The sequence below is a fragment of the Nannobrachium achirus genome, assembly GCF_963921795.1.
Source record: "Nannobrachium achirus genome assembly, chromosome: 7".
NCBI lineage: Eukaryota > Metazoa > Chordata > Actinopteri > Myctophiformes > Myctophidae > Nannobrachium > Nannobrachium achirus.
In genome coordinates this window covers 17,550,566-17,572,223 of record NC_137816.1, presented here as the reverse complement: position 1 = coordinate 17,572,223, position 21,658 = coordinate 17,550,566, and the positions used below count along the sequence as shown (strand labels likewise).

The window sequence follows — 21,658 nt, the reverse complement described above, 5'->3', positions numbered from 1 at the left end:
AATTAATAATGTATTTTTGTAGGATTCTGCGCCAATCATTTGCTTCTTCCAGAGTAGTGACCACCGGTCAACAGTAGAGGGCGCTAGAAGCTTGAATGGTGAATGCTTTGTATAAGGTATTTTCCCCCCTTCATAACAACAGGTAGGTCGCGAATAACTTTTGGCGGATAAGTTTGATAATATATAGGAATGGTCCTAGAATATTGGGCTTCTAGTCAGAAATGCATAAAAATGCATTATGTTGAGATGGTTATGTTAGTTTTATTAGGGTTAAGAGAGGATTTGTTTAAGCCAGGTCTTGTGTACTATGGGAAAAGAGCACCTTATGTCCACAGAACAGTCAGTCAGCCTCTGTGACTGGACTCGCAATGGACATAAGGTTGCCTACTGGAAAATAACCATGAATGTAAGCAATCTATGACTTTCTGAAGAAACTTTCAGTGAATTAATTGAGTTTGGAAGTCGTTTTTGCGTGCCATGCACATATTACACACAATCACCACCATCAAGAACAGGGACGTGTGTGTTTAGTAGCCTAGTGTTTGTGTCGCATCATGTTTCCATCATGTGTAGGCTACATCACCTGACAACATTTTTAGGTAAAAACACGTAGGACTGCAATGTTTTTTTATGCACGTGTATTTATCACTGTGCGAGGAAGTTGAATTTATTGTTATTTGTTCACCTCTCTCTCTCATCTGCAGTGCTGCAGAGTATTTTAGATGTATACTAGACATCTGTTGGATCAAACAAGATCAACAGCAGTAAGCTGGTCTTCAAAAGGAGGTAGACTATTATTTACTGTATAGTGTAGCCTATAGAAACCCTTTTACTGTTTTCCTTGGAGTAGCCTAATTCTAATTTAAGGATTTCTCCTACACATTTGGAAGCAGGACAAGCAGAACAAAAAATTACATCACATTTCAAATGGCTATAGTGGATTCACAACACAGCATATATGCAGCCATCATTCACATTCTTATATAGAGGCGACACAGGCTGATCTGATGACCTCTCTCTTTTGTACACACATACCCTCTCTAATTCTTGTTCTCAGGCAGAAACCTTGTATTCAACGTGCTATGTTTTCATAAATGAATGCCCTACTTCAGTGGTTCTCAATCTTTTTTGGCTGGAGTAATCCCTTATACTGATTTCTGAAGCCATGTACCCCCTTCCCCTGACTACTGCAAAATTGACATCAAAAGTCCAGTTCCGATGCCAATATGTTCAAAATAAAACAGCATAATGGCAAATAAATACTGCTTTCTATTAAATAACTGTTACTACTAGTAAAGGTATTGATGTTATTTGGTTTAGAAATGTACAGATGAGCAGGTTCACACAAACTCTGTCAATGTTTTATCATTAACCATAATAGTAAAGTACTAATTCCCATTTTCTAGTTTTTCTGACGTACTCCCTGCGGGGGTCCAACCTATGTTCCCCAGGTTCTATGTTCCCCAGGTTCTATGTTCCCCACCTAACAGCATTAGTTTAGTGAGGTTAGGGTTAGGTGGTAAGAAAGTGGGGAACATAGAACCTGGGGAACATAGAACCTGGGGAACATAGGTACGGTCCCGCCCTGCGTACCCCTAGGGGTACACGTACCCCCATTTGAGAAACACTGCCCTACTTCATCATACAAGTGTTGCACAAAAGTAGTGAAAATAGCCTATCTACAAACTCACAATAAGGCACATTGTGAGCTTGTAGATAGGCTACTTTCTCTGTATTTTATATATATTTTTAAAGGTAATCAACAGACTGATTGCTCACTGCATTGTTCCCTGTCTCCCCCCACAGCCTTCCAGGGATGCACAGCGGCTGATGACAAGACTGCAGCAGTGGAGGGTTTTCTGCACTACCTGTATGGTGCCATGGTCCGTGATGCCATCTGGCAGTATACTAGCAAGGACCAGTTGCAAGATGTCCAGATGCCTATCGAACGCAGCATTATGAACCACATCTTCAAACTGGCCTTTTACCCCAACCAGGATGGGGATATTCTCAGAGGTAAGTCTAGACCAGCAGTGCCATGCTGATTCAGTCTGTCTCAATTAACAGTGATTCAGTTCCCTCTGCAACTCTTCCTGGCAGAAATGTGTAAAGGTAGCCACTTAAACCCACTAGACCAGGGGTAGGCAACCTTAGGCACAACAATGGCACAGGGGAGGGTGATCACTGGCACACTGGCAGAAGTGTGAGAGAGAGGGTTTTTATTTTAAAATCACATGTTTTTTTTTATGTGGTCAATTAAATTAAGTCACATAATTTGCACAAATTACATCCTGCACATAATTCTACATTCACTAAAACCCTGAACTCTCGAGATAGATGGGTTATTGCTTGAGTCTATAATGATCATTATAACAATTTCCTGACACTCAAAATGTGTCTGAATTTTTGATGGCGTGTCATTAAACATGTTGACATGGCACACTGACTATCTAGAAAATAAAAACATGGCACTTCATTTCAAAAAGATTGCTGACCCCTGCTCTAGACTTCCCTACATGGGCCGCTTTCTTCCATCTACACCAACTTTCTTTGCCTAAAATAGCACATATAAGTTCTCAACTTGTTGCATTGCAGCTCACTGTGAGCTTGTAGATCTGCCATTTTTAGTAATGTTCCCCCCAGAATAGGTGTGTTCAAGTGGTTTAGGCCATGGCTACACAGAGCTGGATATTTCTGAAGCTAGACATTTTTTGTGCTGTTGGGGCTGCAGCCACATTAAGCTGGATATTTCGGCCGCAAAGCTGGATATTCTCTGGATCTGTGTAGACACGGTACCCGGATATCTCTTAAGACTTAACTGTGTGTGTGCTTGTCCCCCAGTGGAGGTCTGGGGACTCAGATTATTTTAGACCTAGATATCTTTCTCGTGTGGACCTAGATATTTTTCTATCTGGATATCTGAAAAACCGGGATATATGAAAAATCCAGCTCCGTATAGCCATGGCCTAAATAGCAGGAGCTGTGTCCTGCATTATGTGTGAGAAAAAAAAATATTTTCAATACAGCTGCTTTTCTGTTTGAATGAATGGCTGTCAAGGGTTAGATATTAAAAATAGGATCTAAGAGTTGCACATTTACACATTTTATAGCTACACCTCTTTTAAGTTGAAATGTGAGAAAGATATTTTTTCCACGTTCATTAGAGGTATTGCCATTCTTTATTTTTGCATTAAATGTGTACTGATAATTCGATATATTATCACTGTAATAACTATTGAGTTTATTATATTATATTGTTGCTGTCGGGTGGAAGCATTTTAACTCCAGAATACTTACTTTTTAGGAAAGGAAAGAACCTGTGTTACAATGGATCCGGTGTACTTATTATTTAGTGTAGCGATGTTTTAAACTTGGAGATGTCAGTTAACAAGTATGCATGTCTTTTTTTAATGTCTTCAGACACACATGGAAAACCCCAGTGGTGACAGAGGAGAAGATCATCCATACTGTACGCCCCCAGAGAGCACACAGCCCTACAGATGATATGTCCCACTCCCAGAGACCTTACTAATTTCCTTCACAGGTCTTACCACGTACAGTACACTAATTAACCATTAAAACTGGTAAAGCATCTATGGGTGGAAACCTCATGTCCAAAACTTTTCAGGATTATAATTCTAAAGTAGCAGATCTAAAAGCTTGCAATCTGCTAATTTTATGGAAAACAAAACATAATATGGAGGTAAGGTTTCTGCCTAACAACGATACATAGCAACATAGGTTTTTTCTGAAAACCGTTTTATTAGGCTTTTGTAGAATCAACCTCACGTCTTAATAGAGTACTGACGTCACTGGTTCATCTCCTGGGTCACGGAAGTTCATTTTCTATGAGAATAACATTGGGTCATCTTAGAATCGTCTCATATAAGAATTGTGGTCCCATCGTTATTGTCAGGGAGGTGGCCCCACAAAACACCCACCAAACTGTGAAAAGATGATGACTCATCACTAAACCATCGTTTTGTGGGGCCATTTGTAGCCCAAGGAATGTTCTTTTTTGTGCAAAACAAAGGCTTGCAATGGATTCAGAATCATGACAAACCTCTAGTTAGAACCCTCACATCCTACTTAAAGCAGATTTTTTTCTGGGTATTTTCCTCCTGTATAGAAAGTCGATAGGAGCCCAACTTGATTTGGCCACTGTGGTGACCCCAAAGGTTGCAAACTCGGGCGCCCTAGCTAAATCATGAGCATGTACTACTGGGCTACATCTGTGCAAAATTGGGCACTTTTAGACTGATTTGCAGGAAATGTATATTTTCTCCCCTTAAGGCCCCCGACTATCTCAGGTTCTGTTCCATTTAGTGGTTCTCAAACATTTTAATTTCAAGGACCCCCATAACTCTTGAGTGTACCAATGGAACCAATTGTACCTGAGTTACACACCCGTAAGGGTAAGGGCCATATTTGAAACCTCCTAAAGGAACCATTAGTGTCCCTGAACTGAAGCCCTTTTCTTTCCAATATGGCTGCTGTGCATAGAGAATATTGTATTGTGCTTAAACAGCTGTTGCCTTGCGTGTTGATGGTTTGGAGAGAGACTGTCGTTTAAGCACACTTTCACTCTGCAAAGGTTTTTCCATTAGATTTTCTGTAGTACTTTCTTTCTATTTTTATCAACATTATTACATCATTTGGTTATCACATTTTAGTCCATGTCAGACATTTGTGGTGTCATTCTGTTGGGTTTTATATTCAGTCCATTTGTATCCTGAGTTTGTGTGTAAATCTCTCCATCACATATATTTCCTCCACAATGCACAGCCACTGCTCACAAGTTGGAGGGTCACTTTTATACCACAATCTTGTTGCTTTTTTGCTGGCTACCAGCAGCACTTTGGAAGGAAGTGTATCTGACTGTAGAACTATATCTTTACAGTATTAGCCCATATACATTTATACCAATACACACACATTATGAATGTCATGTCAATGTATATGGAACTGGAACTTTAACTTTACATTACAGGGTAAAAAAAGGTAAAAAAATAATCAGTATTATCCCCTGGTCTACATGGGGTTACTATAGCCCCTATGGAATCCTCAAGACTGAAATCAGTCCCCAGGACTGAGAACTTTAACCCCTGTACTATACAGCAAGGGGCAACTGTTGACTTCAGTCAAGACACGTGCATGATGAATTTAAGGTCCAGAGCTGTTGCATCATTTTGGATATGTCAATCCATTTATGCCCATAGAGGTAATATGTTAAACATATTACCTCTATGGAGGGCACACATTCTTAGGAGATACATCAAAGAGAGCATGTTGTAACAAACTCTTACCTTTGTCTCCTGCTGTGATTTAAAATAAAAAGTTGAACCGTTTCATAAACAAAGAATGTGTCAAGATGATTAGAGTGTAATAATGACAGCATACTTTCTGTACAAAACATGACTATACTGTTGAAATGCATTTAAAACAAAAGAGGAAAGCATTACTTACATTACTGTAAAATAAAGGGTGACTGGTTGTCTAAGACTAAGACCCATCTCGCAGTGGTGTCCGATAAGAACTTAACAAAAATATCTAAACCTTGTAGTGAAGTAAATAGGCTACTAATATTCTACTAAGTACCGGTATTCAAAAGTACAAATTACAAAGTACATTATCTTTTAAGACCAATGCATACCAAAACATTTAAAGAATCAAACTATATAAATAGTACATTTTCAGTCCCTTCCTAGAACTGTAAAAGTAAAACATTTCAGTTTAAATAGTGGAGTGAAAGAAGAGTGCAGGCAAAAAATAATAATAATACTTGAGTACACAAGTAAGCATCCTTGGTTACTGTTCATCAATGCCAGTGTGGCTCAAAACAAAAGTATCGAAGTCCCGAGGTAGTTGGAGATTCTGGAGAGGCTGAGCGATGATTGAAGGAAGGCGCTTGGCAGACGACCTTCATCGTTGGCAGGGTCAAGGTCTCTTGGTGGCGAATGCGATGCAGGCAGAAGGTGGTCTCTGTGCCTGGAGAAGAAACACAGGTGTTAGTATCAATGTCCAGCCCTGTCTACACTACAATACATACATATCTTGCTAATTAAAAAAAACACATGAATAAAGCATACATAGAGTAAGTTATGTCTCGCCACAACTAAGATAGTTACATACTACGTATTCAAACAAAATAATTATTCATTTTATAACTACAACTCAACATTTAAGCTATTGTATACTTATTACATTATTATTTATTTTAATTTGATCAAGATGTGCAGATACAATACATAACAATAATACTTATGGCTATCACATCATGTTTTTTCTGGTGCCTGTATACTTCGGTAAGCTCTCTCCTTAATGAAATAAAAACAGAAAAAAATATCAAGGATAATATTTAATTTTGAATTGTAGTTATAAAATGAATAACAAATTAGACTATTTGGTGGTTTACACATTGTTGGAATACACCATTTGAGTACAATGTAACTATTAACTATGTTACTTATAGTGAACCCACATATCGTCACTGTCAAGCAGAAACCTCGTATCTCGAAGTTTAAAATGTGTTCATTTTTTCGCAAAGTAAAGCCCTACTTCATCATACAAGGCCGTCGCACAAAAGTAGTGAAAACAGTGAACTGTGAACAACAGTGAACTGTGAACAACGCCTCACACCGTGAGGCTGTGTGCTTGTAGATCTGCTATTTTCACTAGTTTAGTTCATTTTTAAAACGATAAATACAAAACAAAAGGTCTTGGACATACTGTACAAGGTTTCCACTCGACAACGATATGCACATGGAGGTTGGTGGTGGTAAATGTAGGCTACACACATATACCATATCACTGGTCAATCAGTTCACTTCAACAGACAACACCATTTTTGTGCGGTACTAACCGCTCCTATGTCTGGCTTTGTGTGGATGAATGAGTGTCCGTATTGAGTGTCCTGATGAGCACGGGGCAAGCTTTCGGGAAAAATAGAAATTATGCATGCTCACAACGCGTCACGTTGGGAACTTGTAGATTGGCTAATTTTGATGAAGAGATTTAATGCAGAGGGGGGAAAAAAAGAGATCTGGACCTGTAATAAATGTGTACTTACCAGAAAGTGGTGTTTGGCTGTTGGTGGCCTTTCCTGTTGGCAGGCATTCTCCTTTGCAGGTTTTTAGTTTTGGCCTCCCGTGCTCGCCCAACGCCGTACTTTGGCAGATGTATTGGAGGAAGCCTTGCATACTCCTGCAAGAAAGTGTGAGATGGGAATAAGCAAACTAAAGTTAAATAGTCACATAAATACAGTACAGAGAGAACAATGTAGTGCCTCAAAGAAATTCCAGGTAAAAACAACGAACCTAGGTTTGTTGTTTTGTCATCTATTTATACAACATGCTATCATATCTAATAAAACATTCTTAAACATTTGTGGTCAACAAAAATGTACTATGTATTAAAATAACAAACCCATGAGAACCATGAGAACAAGTGACAAGTGAGATGTATGTACATACTTCCACCACTCCATCATGGGTCCTCGCTCCTTCTTGGTGACGGTAACCTTCTTCTTGGTGGTGACCTGCACTGGGGAAGGCGAAAGAGAGGAGTCAGTTTGAATCGTCGGTCAAACACGGAAACCAACTCACCTGTGGCTGTTGGGATGCTTCTCCCGGTGAGGCATCCTTCACTGGCAGTCTGGCACCCTCCCCATGTCCCCAGTATCACCCAGGGATTCTGGGGGTCGTCGACCACGGTGCACGTCCAGTTTTCTTGAGTGTCCTGTGTAAGGAAATGTAGATTTCTAACTTGAGCTAATTTCCTTCAATAAATGAAACTGCAGGAAATTGAAGAATCACAGCAGTCACATTATTATTATACTCATTGATTAATTGATGCTGATTGATATTTTGATTTGTTGTTTGTTTAATAATAAAACTATTTTGTCAAAATTACACCGTAGCCGAAATATATCACAAAGTATTAGTATTGTGACCAACAAGTTTCAAATAATAAGTTTGAGTGAATTCAATAAGTGAATGAGAAATAATCTAATAAGTGGAAGATACTGTACCATCAAATATGGTACCTATTACACCACTACAATTACTTGACAGACAGCTTTACTAGTTGCTCTGCAGATTTAAATTATAATTAAAAAACATACCCAATTAAGGCCTATATTATACTTTGGCTATTCAAAAATAGCTGATCTACAAGCTCACAGCGCCTTGCATTGTGATGTTGTGAGCTTGATTACAGGACTTTTACTTGTAATAAGTATAATTGTACCTCCACATTATGGTATTACTACTTTTACTCCAGTAAAGAATCAGAGTACTTCTTCCACTACTGCACTACAGAAATTATAATCCATGTGCTTTAGCTATACATGTACTGTACAGGACCCTCTGGGTCGTACAGGTGCAAATGTACCCCTATGGGTGGAGTTCAATTAAGATTCAGGGTTTTAATGTGTAGTCTGGCAAGTTCACTGAACTTGGTTTATTTACTGCCATCACCACAACTATATACAACAATAATTACTATAAATAATGACATTAATAAACAATAATACAATGAAAACAATATTAATCACTGGTAATAAGACAACAAAGAATGCATAATACAATACAACAATCAAATGTAATTATATACAGTATATACAAGTGTTTCAGTCAATTATTTGCTAATTCCGCCTGCTACTGCGGCTGGTCAGCCATTTCCACAGTGATCCATACAATCTCTGACCTGGTTGGCTGGAGTGTCGGGAGAAGAGCCAGGCCTGAGGCTGTAGATTGGCTATCTGTCCTGTCCTGTTCCTGGGAGGTTTGGACAGTGCTGGTGTGTCGTCCAGGTGAAGAGGTGACTTCATTCTGTCCTGGCTCACCTCCCAGATGTTACTCATCCACTTCTGTTTCTCTTTCACACTGGAGGCTTTAAGTAGAGTCTTGTGAAAGGGTGGAGTCCTTCCTGATCCTGCCCACAGAATGAACGTACCGGGGTCCCCTTCATTGTGCTCAGTCACCCATAAGTCACCAGTCAGTACTTTATTGCTGTACTGGTATCTGGTTCTGTCAGTGGAGTCTTTGATCTCCTTGCAGAAGATCAGTGACCTCTCAAAGAGGAACAGGTGGCGGTAGTGACTATTCCGCTTGAGAGACTTGCGGACGTTATGGAGGACAGAGTTGGGGTTCCACACCTGAAAACGGCCATGAAGCATCAAGTCCCCCTGGACATCCACATCATCACAACCCTCCAGCAAGGCGATGGTCATGGCATCATTTGCTTTCTTGAGAAAGCGCAACATCACCTCCAGGCCAGCCTTAATGTCTCCTCCCTCTCCCTCATCACAGCAACACAGTAGGTCCTTTAGGAGGAGCTGGTACTTGGTGAGCCTCTGTACTGGCTTGATGAGGAAGGTGTCAATAGAACTGGCCCGGCCCAGACCATGTTTCTGCTGGATGAGGTCAAAGTAGCTTCCAGCGTGTTCCCGAATAAGTTCACTGGAGTGAGGTTTGTTCATGAAGTAACTCACATACATGTTGAACTTGTCAGCCCAGGTCACAAAGCACTGTCCCACATCTTCCGGTAGCTGACAGTTGACCAACTCCTCCATGAAAATGTTGCTGTGGAAGTAACAGATATCCTGGATGTTGCCAAAGACAACCTGTTCCTTGTTGAGGATGCCAACAGGTATGTCCTCCAGCACTCCACTGGTCATCTCCCAAAAGTATGTATCCAGGCACTCCTGCAGGTCTCGGGTGTAGGCTTTCTCAGTTTCTAACAGTTCAGCCATGATGCTGTTCCATTCCAAGACAGACAGAATCGCCAGAGTTCATAACATACTCCAACGCCTACTAATCTTTAGGATCATTTTACACTTGACTGCCCCTTTCTTCTCTGCAACCCAGTCAGTTAAATCTACAGTGCTAAAAGCCATAGGCGGCTGCCCACTCTCACCTGGTCTGCAGTGCGGTTGTAGGCTACAGCTTTTGCTGGGTGGAGGTCAGCTCAGTGAGACGTTTTCTTTTTGTCTCCTCCAGTTGGTCTCCTCTAGCCTGTGGTGTGAACAGAAAACCAGGACATTTACTCATTTTAGTTACCAATGAAAGTCTGAGCCTGATCTACATTTTGGACTGTAAGGTAGTGCAGACAATAAAGTGGTTTTCAAAGTGTTCTCCGGGGACCCCCAGGAATCCTTGAAAGGGCTCCCCAGCTACATTAGTTGATATTAGCATCACAAACAGTTTAAATAGCTTTAACCCTAAATACATTGGCTGTTTGAAAATAACCGATCTACAAGCTCACACCACAACGTATTGTGAGCATAGATCTGCCGTTTTGAGAAAAGGTTATTTTTTTTAATAAATAAGTAAGTAAATGTATGGGGGTCCTTGGCAGAAATCTTTTCAGATGAGAGTTCGCAGCCAAATGCATACCAATTTGGAGGTCCTTGAAATGAAAAATACAATGTGCTGTTCCACTAAGCTTATACGTTGTTATGCATAATTGTAAACATTTATAACCAGTTATTTAAATGAGTGCATTATAGACCTTTAAGTAAAGTGTTACCTCAGTTTCCTTCACAGCAGAGCCCTGGTGGTCTGCACACCATCAACAATACTAAGGGAATATTGGTATAATGAGTCATATAACAGTTTATATAATAGTCCTTACATACCAGGCTCCATCTCTAATGGATTCTTTTGGAGGGGATACAACCTTGCACAACAGTTGTTGTGGCTGGCATCTCCTTGGACGTCTGCTGGAGTGCTTTGGTTTCTTGTGGTGATTTCTGTAACATGTTAGTTTTATCAATGGATTGCTCTTGGTCTGATCCCTAATACCCTTTGAGCTGTCCGGCATGATGGTAGCACCTGCCAGAAGCTTGGGTCATTGGGTCATTAGCTTCTCCGCCACTACACGGCGGCAATCCATCGGAGAAGTCCCAATTTAGTCGTTGTCAATTCCCAACTGTCCCCAAGTGTCCTTTCAGTCCTTGTTGCTGCACTAACACCTCCACAGCTGGGGATGTATAAACTACTGTGTGCATCCTCCCATATACACTTGCCAGTAGCTTCTGCAGTGCAGCAAAAAGAACGGTCACTTGATCCAGCCAGCTTTCCACCCCAATTTTAAGTTGCTCTGGGTTAAGAGCGTCTGCTAAATGCTCAATTGTAAATTGTCTAAACACGGCCAATTGTGTTTAGATTGATGGTGCGCCAGGCCAAGCTGGAGGCATCGCAGTTACTGCTGCGGTGGTGGGAAGAGTGCTTTTATCTCTACCACACCCAGGTGCTCCATAGACAGACAGGCTCAGGTGCAAGACGCTACCTAAAGCCTGGCCCCGCAAGACGCCAAGGCCAGTCACCATCACAGGGTTGAAGGGCGGCTCGAGCAAGCCCGCCAGGCCAACAGAGTGGTGATGACACATACTGCACGCAGGACAGACTCCCCAAAGGGAGAGGATGAAGCCACGTCAGTAGAAACCTGTGAAAATACATTAGATAGACAGACACTTTTTTTTGGTTAGTTTTAGTTTTGTGTTTTTTTAGTTTTAGTTTTGTACAACAACAACTAGTATACATATATTTCTAATACCTACAATTATTACTTGGAAGTTAAAAATCTAAACCCTATAAAGTGGTGAAATTCAGTGCTATAAAAATGATAATGAGATCTTAAACAATTATTTCTAATACCAAGTAGGCCTAGTCAGCCAACACAAAACATATTGTTAATATGACCATTACTACTTCATGTAAAACAAAACTATATAAGGTAACAGAAAACAGTAAATGTTCTTACCTCAGCTCAGGTTACACAAATAGCCTAGTGTTTTCTTGCAGCCACAGTACAGCCCATCTATGCCAACAGTCGTTCCCTTTCTGGATGCAAGTCCACACGCACCAGGAGCGATCAGGAGGGAGGCTCGACTGACCAACTTCAACTGGGGGGGACCTCCACCTCAAGTCCAGGGAAACTCCAGCACAGTCCACAACAAACAGACAGATTTTTGTTGATTTTTTCCCCTTATCTTCACAAAAACTATTTCTAATATATATGACAATTACTACTTCATGTTAAACTTTAAAAACCATATAAGGTAACATAAAAAAGTAAATGTTCTTACCTCAGCTAAGGTTACACAAATAGCCTGTGTTAGTCGTTCCCCTTCCTGGAAGCGCGTCCACACGCAACAGTAGCGATCAGGAGATAGGCTCGACTGACCAACTTTGACTGGGGGGACCCGACCTCCAGTCCGGGGAACCTCCTGTGTGGTACACGACTGACAAGACAGACAGATGCATTTATGTATGTGGTTTCTTACCCGTTCGCCACACACCGACCTCTGACCCTACATGGACATCAAGGAGGAAACTCCAGCAAGCCTCAACTCCACTAACCCGGTCTCAGCAGCTCCCGCTATCCAGACTCGGCTCCCCGCCGAGTCCTACACTCTTCAAAGACTTTGTATTTAAGCTCTGCCTTCACCCACATCCTGAGGGATCTTTCCCACAAACTAGCTGCATATTAAGAAATAGGATCTCCCTGGCGAGCCCAGAGCTGTCACCGGCTGGGTCTGCGTACGCAGCTGGTCAGCCATTTCCACAGCATCGGACGTGGACCTGGACGGCTGGACTGCAGCGAGGCCTGAGGCTGCAGGTGAAGAGGCTCCTTCAGGGGTGTCATTCTCTCCTGGATGTTCTTAACCCACTCCTGTTTGGCCTTCAAGCTGGATGCCGTAAGTACAGTATGGTTGTGAGAGGCGGGGGTCCTTCCTGCCCACAGAGCAAACTTACAGGGGTCCCCTCGAATGTGCTCTGTCACCCCCAACTCGGATGTCAGTACTTTATTCACATACCTGTACTTAGTTCTGCCAGCTGAGTCCCTGATCTCCTTGCTGAAGACCAGCGAGTTCTGGAACAGGAACACGTGGTGGTTGCGAACCTTCCGGATTAGAGTCTTGGGGTTCCACACCTGGAAACTGCCATGAACAATCAAGTCCCCCTGGACATCCATGTTGTCATCAAAACCGTCCAACATGGCGATGTTCATGGCATCATTCGCCTTCTTAGGCACACTCAGCATCAACTCAAGAGCATCCGCAAGCTCTCCTCCCTCTCCATCCTCACAGCAAGACAGCAAGTCCTTGAGCAGTAGCTGGTACTTGGTGATTCTCTGCACAGGCTTGATGAGGTAGGAGTCGATGGAACTAGCGAAGCCCAGGCCATGTTTCTGCCGGATGTCATCAAAGAAGGTTCCAGCGTGTTCCAGTAAGAGTTGACTGGAGTCAACTTTGTTCTTACAGTAGTTCACATACATGTGGAACCCATCAGCCCAGGTAGCAAAGCAGTGTCCCACATCCTCTGGTAGCTCACAGTTGGTCAACTCACTCAGGAAAATATTGCTATGAAAGTCATATATCTCCTGGATGTTACCAAAGATGATGTGTTGCTTGTTGCGGATGCCTGCAGGTACCTCCTCCTCAAGCCCACTGGCCATCTCCCACCAGTATGTCTCCAGACCACGCAGATCTCTCACGTAGGCCTTCTCTGACTGCAACAACTCGGCCATGATGAACTTCATCTTCCGGGCTGCCTTCCCCTTCCTCTCGTTGACCTCCATGTTGCAGTTGCGCAGCTCGACTTTCTGGTCGTCTGTCAGAAGAGGCTGGCATGGATGTTGTTCATGGAGCCTTGAGTAGGCGGCGACTGCGTCCTGTGGCTGGGTGTTCTTCATTGTCAAGTACTTCTTCAAAGTGCTTCTTCAAACCACAACAGTGTACTCAAACCAAAATATGGTTGAAAATGACCCACAACTGTTGCAAACAGGCCTCTGTGTAAATTAACGACAAACAAGCCCCTGTGTGTGTGTGTGTGTGTGTGTGTGTGTGTGTGTGTGTGTGTGTCGTTAACAAGAGCAAACTTACTTACCTGAGTTCAGTTGGTCAAGCTGAAGACTAGGGATCCAAAAAGAAGTGTTATCAAATGTTTGAAAATATCAAATTAAAAGTTGAAATGACCGGTGAAACAACAGCAACAGATGGACGACAGGCGTCGATGTAAACAAGCAGTCAGCAGTAGTTCGTCAGTAACGTCTCTGGTGGAGCCGCTAAGATGCACGTCTGTTCTCAATGAAGTCCAGATGAGCACTGACGTTCTAACGTTATCATCCGAAGAACACCTGTTTGAAACAGGAAGGATGCTCGAGCGCTGTCCCTATTGGTCCGCTGCCGAGCGCAGCGGACCAATAGGAACGCTGCGCGACGCTGAGGCATTTTCATTTGTAAACAACTCATCCTCGCGAGAAAGCCTGGTATCGCGAGGTTATATCCAAACGTGCAAGAGCGTACTTATTATTATTGTTATTATTTGTTCACAAAATGTCCTAGTAGATCTATACTATTTTCCAAAAACGTAACAATTATAATTAATAATTAATAATGTATTTTTGTAGGATTCTGCGCCAATCATTTGCTTCTTCCAGAGTAGTGACCACCGGTCAACAGTAGAGGGCGCTAGAAGCTTGAATGGTGAATGCTTTGTATAAGGTATTTTCCCCCCTTCATAACAACAGGTAGGTCGCGAATAACTTTTGGCGGATAAGTTTGATAATATATAGGAATGGTCCTAGAATATTGGGCTTCTAGTCAGAAATGCATAAAAATGCATTATGTTGAGATGGTTATGTTAGTTTTATTAGGGTTAAGAGAGGATTTGTTTAAGCCAGGTCTTGTGTACTATGGGAAAAGAGCACCTTATGTCCACAGAACAGTCAGTCAGCCTCTGTGACTGGACTCCAATGGACATAAGGTTGCCTACTGGAAAATAACCATGAATGTAAGCAATCTATGACTTTCTGAAGAAACTTTCAGTGAATTAATTGAGTTTGGAAGTCGTTTTTGCGTGCCATGCACATATTACACACAATCACCACCATCAAGAACAGGGACGTGTGTGTTTAGTAGCCTAGTGTTTGTGTCGCATCATGTTTCCATCATGTGTAGGCTACATCACCTGACAACATTTTTAGGTAAAAACACGTAGGACTGCAATGTTTTTTTATGCACGTGTATTTATCACTGTGCGAGGAAGTTGAATTTATTGTTATTTGTTCACCTCTCTCTCTCATCTGCAGTGCTGCAGAGTATTTTAGATGTATACTAGACACTGTTGGATCAAACAAGATCAACAGCAGTAAGCTGGTCTTCAAAAGGAGGTAGACTATTATTTACTGTATAGTGTAGCCTATAGAAACCCTTTTACTGTTTTCCTTGGAGTAGCCTAATTCTAATTTAAGGATTTCTCCTACACATTTGGAAGCAGGACAAGCAGAACAAAAAATTACATCACATTTCAAATGGCTATAGTGGATTCACAACACAGCATATATGCAGCCATCATTCACATTCTTATATAGAGGCGACACAGGCTGATCTGATGACCTCTCTCTTTTGTACACACATACCCTCTCTAATTCTTGTTCTCAGGCAGAAACCTTGTATTCAACGTGCTATGTTTTCATAAATGAATGCCCTACTTCAGTGGTTCTCAATCTTTTTGGCTGGAGTAATCCCTTATACTGATTTCTGAAGCCATGTACCCCCTTCCCCTGACTACTGCAAAATTGACATCAAAAGTCCAGTTCCGATGCCAATATGTTCAAAATAAAACAGCATAATGGCAAATAAATGGCAAATAAATACTGCTTTCTATTAAATAACTGTTACTACTAGTAAAGGTATTGATGTTATTTGGTTTAGAAATGTACAGATGAGCAGGTTCACACAAACTCTGTCAATGTTTTATCATTAACCATAATAGTAAAGTACTAATTCCCATTTTCTAGTTTTTCTGACGTACTCCCTGCGGGGGTCCAACCTATGTTCCCCAGGTTCTATGTTCCCCAGGTTCTATGTTCCCCACTTTCTTACCACCTAACCCTAACCTCACTAAACTAATGCTGTTAGGTGGAATAGATAGAACCTGGGGAACATAGAACCTGGGGAACATAGGTACGGTCCCGCCCTGCGTACCCCTAGGGGTACACGTACCCCCATTTGAGAAACACTGCCCTACTTCATCATACAAGTGTTGCACAAAAGTAGTGAAAATAGCCTATCTACAAACTCACAATAAGGCACATTGTGAGCTTGTAGATAGGTGTGGTGGAATTCAGATCAATCAATAATCATGAGAAATGAGGAGACAAGACAATGTATATTAGGTGGTGGTGTGGTCAAGTTTATATATAACATGATATCATGGACAGAAGTACAATTAACACTCTGGGCAGTGGTAAAAGAGTTCTGCCCAGAAGAATGGTCAAACACTAGAGTTATACTGTGGCTTCAAGGCCTCTGGAACAAGCTGTACCATAACAAGATAGGCTTTAGCAAAACAATAGTTACTGAGGCCTACTGAAGGCCTCTCGACTCCTAACTATCAAGTATTAGTATCATCATACTGTACAGACCTAGATATTAATATAATCAATGAATACATGATCTACTCTATAACGTCATACATAATCAATCATGATAAACTCTAATCTACTGCAATTCCTCCCTTTTTTTACTTGTATTTTTTTTTTTTTTTTTTTTTTGGATAATTAAATACAATCTTTCTAAAACATCTAATGAAAAATAATAAATGAATGTCATCTAATGGAAAAAAAAATACCTCATCAAAGTCATCATTGGGAAAAATTGGTACATGAACTATTCAAACAAAGCACAAAACACTAATCACAACAAAACAAATTAATAAAACTGAATGTCAATTGATCGTGGTTCAATAATGATCGACGCATTTGTGGATGAGGTCTAAACCTGCTTTATCTTGCAGGGCAAAGTCACCCATCACCCTCGTTATACCACCATTTTAATCGAACCGTGACCTGCTAGTCAGGTACACAAGAGTGTCTATTATCATTGATCGCTATCAATTGACAAACCTCAGCCTTCAAACAACAACATGTATGTGTAGTGTGAATGTTTCAAAAATAAAAAAAACATAATGGGAACTGGGACAGGGGCGGGGCCGGGGTGTGTGTGTGTGTGTGTGTGTAAGTGGGAAGGGAAGGGGGGGGGGGGGGGGGGGAAAGGGACACCACCTTTCTGTTTTCTTTGTGTGTGTGTGTGTGTGTGTGTGTGTGTGTGTGTGTGTGTGTGTAAGTGTGTGTGTGTGTGTGTGTGTGTGTGTGTGTGTGTGTGTGTGTGTGTGTGTGTGTGTGTGTGTGTGTGTGTGTGTGTGTGTGTGTGTGTGTGTGTGTGTGTGTGTGTGTATAGAAGAGTTTTTGAACAAGATCAGAGTCCATGCATGTTATGACTGTCCGTCACAACATATTCCGTTTCGGGCGGAAAAGAACAAGAAGGTATCTCCATTTTGACCGATATATTCCAACGATATCTCCATGCACGTTTGGAAACAGAGGCAAGGGTGACATCACCCTTCTTTGCACTTCTCAGGAAAGAGACCGGAAAACCGGGGCGAGGTTTAATAACCTGCAGCCCCCCTTTTCCTCAAAATCTCACTGCCCGGTTAAACAACGGTTGTTTCTCCTTTGTCTTCAAGCAAGCCAGCAAGAGGAATAACAGGTACCCAACGATATATTCCACACGAAAACAACGCTCGAAACTGCAAGGCACATTCAACTGCATCCAGCCCAGACGATTCATATCTCTGGTGACTGGTGTGCCTTTTCAAACTTCCCACGTCATGTGGAAAACATGTATTTCCATTGGATTGGTAGAAGATTCACAATGATAGCCTTATCCATATTTGAAGCTCTAATCAGGACTGATCCTTATTTTCCAGCCATTTACTGCACACCTTAACATGCAGAGTGTTGTTTTGCTCTGCTGGGCCCTCGCTGTCAAACAAACTGATGAACATGGCTCACAAAGCCACTTTTGCATGCATACTGTATATAATCATCTTTCAGAATTAATATGATTGGGTTTGTTTAGTTAGGTTAGTAAGCTGGTTAATTCATTTGCATTATTCAATTAGCACACACAAGATGTAATTGGAAACAACAACAACAACAACCACAACAACACAAAACTTCCTGTGTTTGTCACAGGACAATATCCATGATTCAGCTTTCTCTGTGAAGAAATTTGAGGTTAAAAGGCATACAAAATGCTGGACTGCTCAACGTCCTCTGTCAAATTCCCTGTAAATCAAAATTCAAAAGAACTTGCAGTATATGGTTATTAATTTGATCATTGGCCCGTAGTGGTCACTGGGAATAAAAGTAAAGTTCAGGTTAATGATTGAATCCATGATATATCAAACAGGAAAAGGCATTATTACAAGAAGAAAATATATTATTATAACCTTTAAATATGTCAGTTTCCCTACCTGCCTGCTCAGTCGTTCGAGTAGCGAATAAGGTAAAAATTAGTCTGAGTCAAAGTCAAATGAAAGTCACTAACCAATGGGCTGATTGGAAAAAGAACAAATGCATATCATTCACTGTAGATTATTTCAAAGTCGCAAAATGTCCGCTTTTCGGCACACTGAAAAGCTCCCATCTAAATGTACAAATGTATGTACTTATGGACTTAATTAAACATGCCCACTTTCTCAAATAAAAATAAAATAATAAGTCATATCTTATTAGCTGTGGGACAGAAAACTTCACCAAATGTACTTATTTGAGTAAAAATATCAGCAGTTATATTTCAACCACTGCAGGCCTCTATCTTGTTTGGAATTCCATTCCAAGAACACATAACAATAATAAACTTGTGCTGTTGGTCCCTATGTAACAATGGAGAAAGAAATGTGCACTATTTCATGAAAAGAGTAACTCAAATCAAACAACATAATTTTGCCGCTGCTAAATGGTGTTAGATAAATATGCCCTGAACTATGTTTATTATTGATTTTCAGTTATTACAGATTACGTTTTCACGTAATCACTTTATAATCATTTAACTTTATAGGTAGTATGACCTTTGCCGTTCACTTCACATTTCAGACTTTCATAGATATCAACATTTCCTGTAGAAATCTAAAGTAATTTTCCTCTACTGACATCTTATTTTATAAAAAAAAATACTATTTCGGCATAATGTCAACACTTAAATTAAAGTTCAATTAAAGTTGGTTTCACTTGTGTCACAAATGTAAATTCAGTTTTATTTTATTTCTGTTTTTATCTGAGTACCAACACCAGCACACACCACTAAATTTCAAATTATTTGTGCTGTGAAAACACTTTCTTTGCTCCTTTTAATTTGTCTCTTTTAAGAAATATATATTATATCGGATAGATTATTCTGATAATGACATTCTATTTCACACCACACATTACAATTTCTCCCTTTGTATTTGGTTGTCTTATTTGATTAAGCTATGATGAGATGTCACTCTAATATTCTGACTTCTCAAACAACTTAAAATGTACGGAGAGAAAAAAATGTTTTAAAATGATATACTGTATATATGTTCGCTCTTTATGTGTGTGAGTCTAAAATTGTGTTATGTTCGCCCAGCGCGATAAAAAATGTATTCTGTTTTCACATGCGAAACCTTACAAAATGATTAGGCAAGAAATCAATCTTATCTTGATAGTCCTCTGTGCTGAACAATGAGCTGGTCATGTGTCCTTGACCGTGGCACGAAAAACGAACAGTTCCAGTGTGTCTGTAACAGATTAGAAGGTTGTCAAAACAAGCTCTCCCCAACAGCTTGCACTCAGAAAATGAAATGTCTCTCAAAACCCCTTGATAGGTCCTTGACTGTCATACAGACAGTGTTGAAATGTTGTGGCTTCTGTAGTGTCCATCAAAACAATGCAAAATGTGCTCCCTCCATAGTCACAGTTCGTAATTTCATAAAAATTCAGCACTTTCAGTGGCATAATTGACTCTTTGTCATGAGCGTCTGTTTCCTGCTGCAGGATCGACTTCCACCCACACAATCTATAAATCTTTCAGATGTGAAAGAAAGATACAGCTCTAAAGTCTGGGCGTGACTGTGTAATTGACTTACAATTGTAGTGTATGTGATAATTTGGATGCAAAATGTATATTATTGTGCCCTATACATAATCACTCCACATTCTAAATAGTGTGCATCCACTTGTGTTGATGGTTTGCTACCAATAAGATTACCCACCGAAATAAGTCTCTCCAAACTATTGAATATTGGCCTTGGTTTGTTTTGAGCCATTGGCTCCATGTTTTCCTGAAGCTAAAGGACACACTCTAAAATATGTCTTCCAAAACGTTGAGTCGGCCTTGGTATTCAAATGATTTAATCGTTTGGAGCCATTGGGCTACATTTTATCTAAAACATAATTTGTTGACAACTAGAATTATACTTATCTTATTTTTACGATCCCGTGTGATGTTCTGTTTTTGTTTTGTGCGGCCTCGGTTGGTACTCCTGTTAAGCATAACCTCGCAAACATTTTAGTTAGTTTCCTATACTAACAATTAAAAGATTATTCAATGCAATGCATATTATTCAATGGAAAAGAAATCACAATATAATTGACACTTCTAAAGTAGAATTTACGTTTATTTGTTATTGATGTTTCATATTTCAACAACATTTTATGTTCTATGTTTATTGCCATTTCTATTTGCCTATTCTTCACTAATGTCAAAATTGTAATCACTTTTGTTTACAGTATCCGGGACAGTCTATCTCGACCTTTTCCCTACTACAGAATTCACTCGGCTTCTAGTTTATCTTCTTTTGCACAAAACTGTCTCATTTGTTGACCTTGAATGTCTTGGATGGCACTGTTGAAACTACATATGTTATTGCTTAACACAACATAGTCACTACATCTCGCTTGTATTTTAGTATTCCCACAAATTTTATCAATAATGAAAATCATAATCATTTTCCCACTACAGTATTCCCTGCTATGTTACTTCTCCATTGAACTATTTTATGGTCTTAATCGGCCCTTACTGACTTAGAATCACTTTTGCCATCACTTACTGAAAAACACTGATTAACTTAGTATTATTAACATAACAACAACTGGCACTTACAGACAACAAGATGTGTATTTGTTGAATTCTTCTCATCTGTCTCTTAATTAACCTAAAATAAATCAATATTGTCATGACGCTTAAAACGTCCTGTTTTTTTCTTTCTCCCTCTCTTCAACATGTGAAAGAAAATAGCAGATCTACAAGCTCAAATAATGTAGTCTCATTCTGTTCCCCATGATTCTAGCGGAAATACCAGTCCAATATCTGTCTTAAAATCTTGTAAAATAGAAATAAAATACTGAAACTTGGAACTACTCAAAAAAACAAAGAATATACCTCAAAACCATACTTGATTACAGAACCCAAGTAAATGTACTCAGTTACTCTCCAGTGAACTATACTATTATGCATTATTGATTCACTATAATAAAGACAGCACATCAATTTAAAAGAACACTTCCCCACTTTGTCGAGCATATTTTCAAAATAATCCAACTCACACCAGAACAGATGGCCTTGAGTAGCCTCAATCTATTTCTTATCATTTTCTCTGCACTTACTTCTCCAGGCAGGCCCGTGTCCCCTAAAGAAACCCCGTATGTCTCGTATTATACAGTTTCCTTTGATATTTATTGTAATAAATGTTACTTCGGTGGAACAATCAGAATCAATTTCATTGTCTTTATTATGGCTGAACATGTCAGTTTATCTATAATTATGGTCGGATAAACA

At 40.2% G+C, this 21,658-nt stretch overlaps 1 long non-coding RNA gene across 1 annotated transcript; it reads left to right on the top strand.

Annotated features, from left to right (window-relative positions):
- Positions 1 to 358: 358 nt before the first annotated feature.
- LOC308289074 lies at positions 359 to 5,144 on the top strand. Its single transcript, XR_013962211.1, has 3 exons — positions 359 to 406; positions 1,807 to 2,016; positions 3,421 to 5,144. It is a non-coding gene; the product is annotated as an uncharacterized lncRNA (long non-coding RNA).
- The last annotated feature ends 16,514 nt before the right edge of the window (positions 5,145 to 21,658 follow it).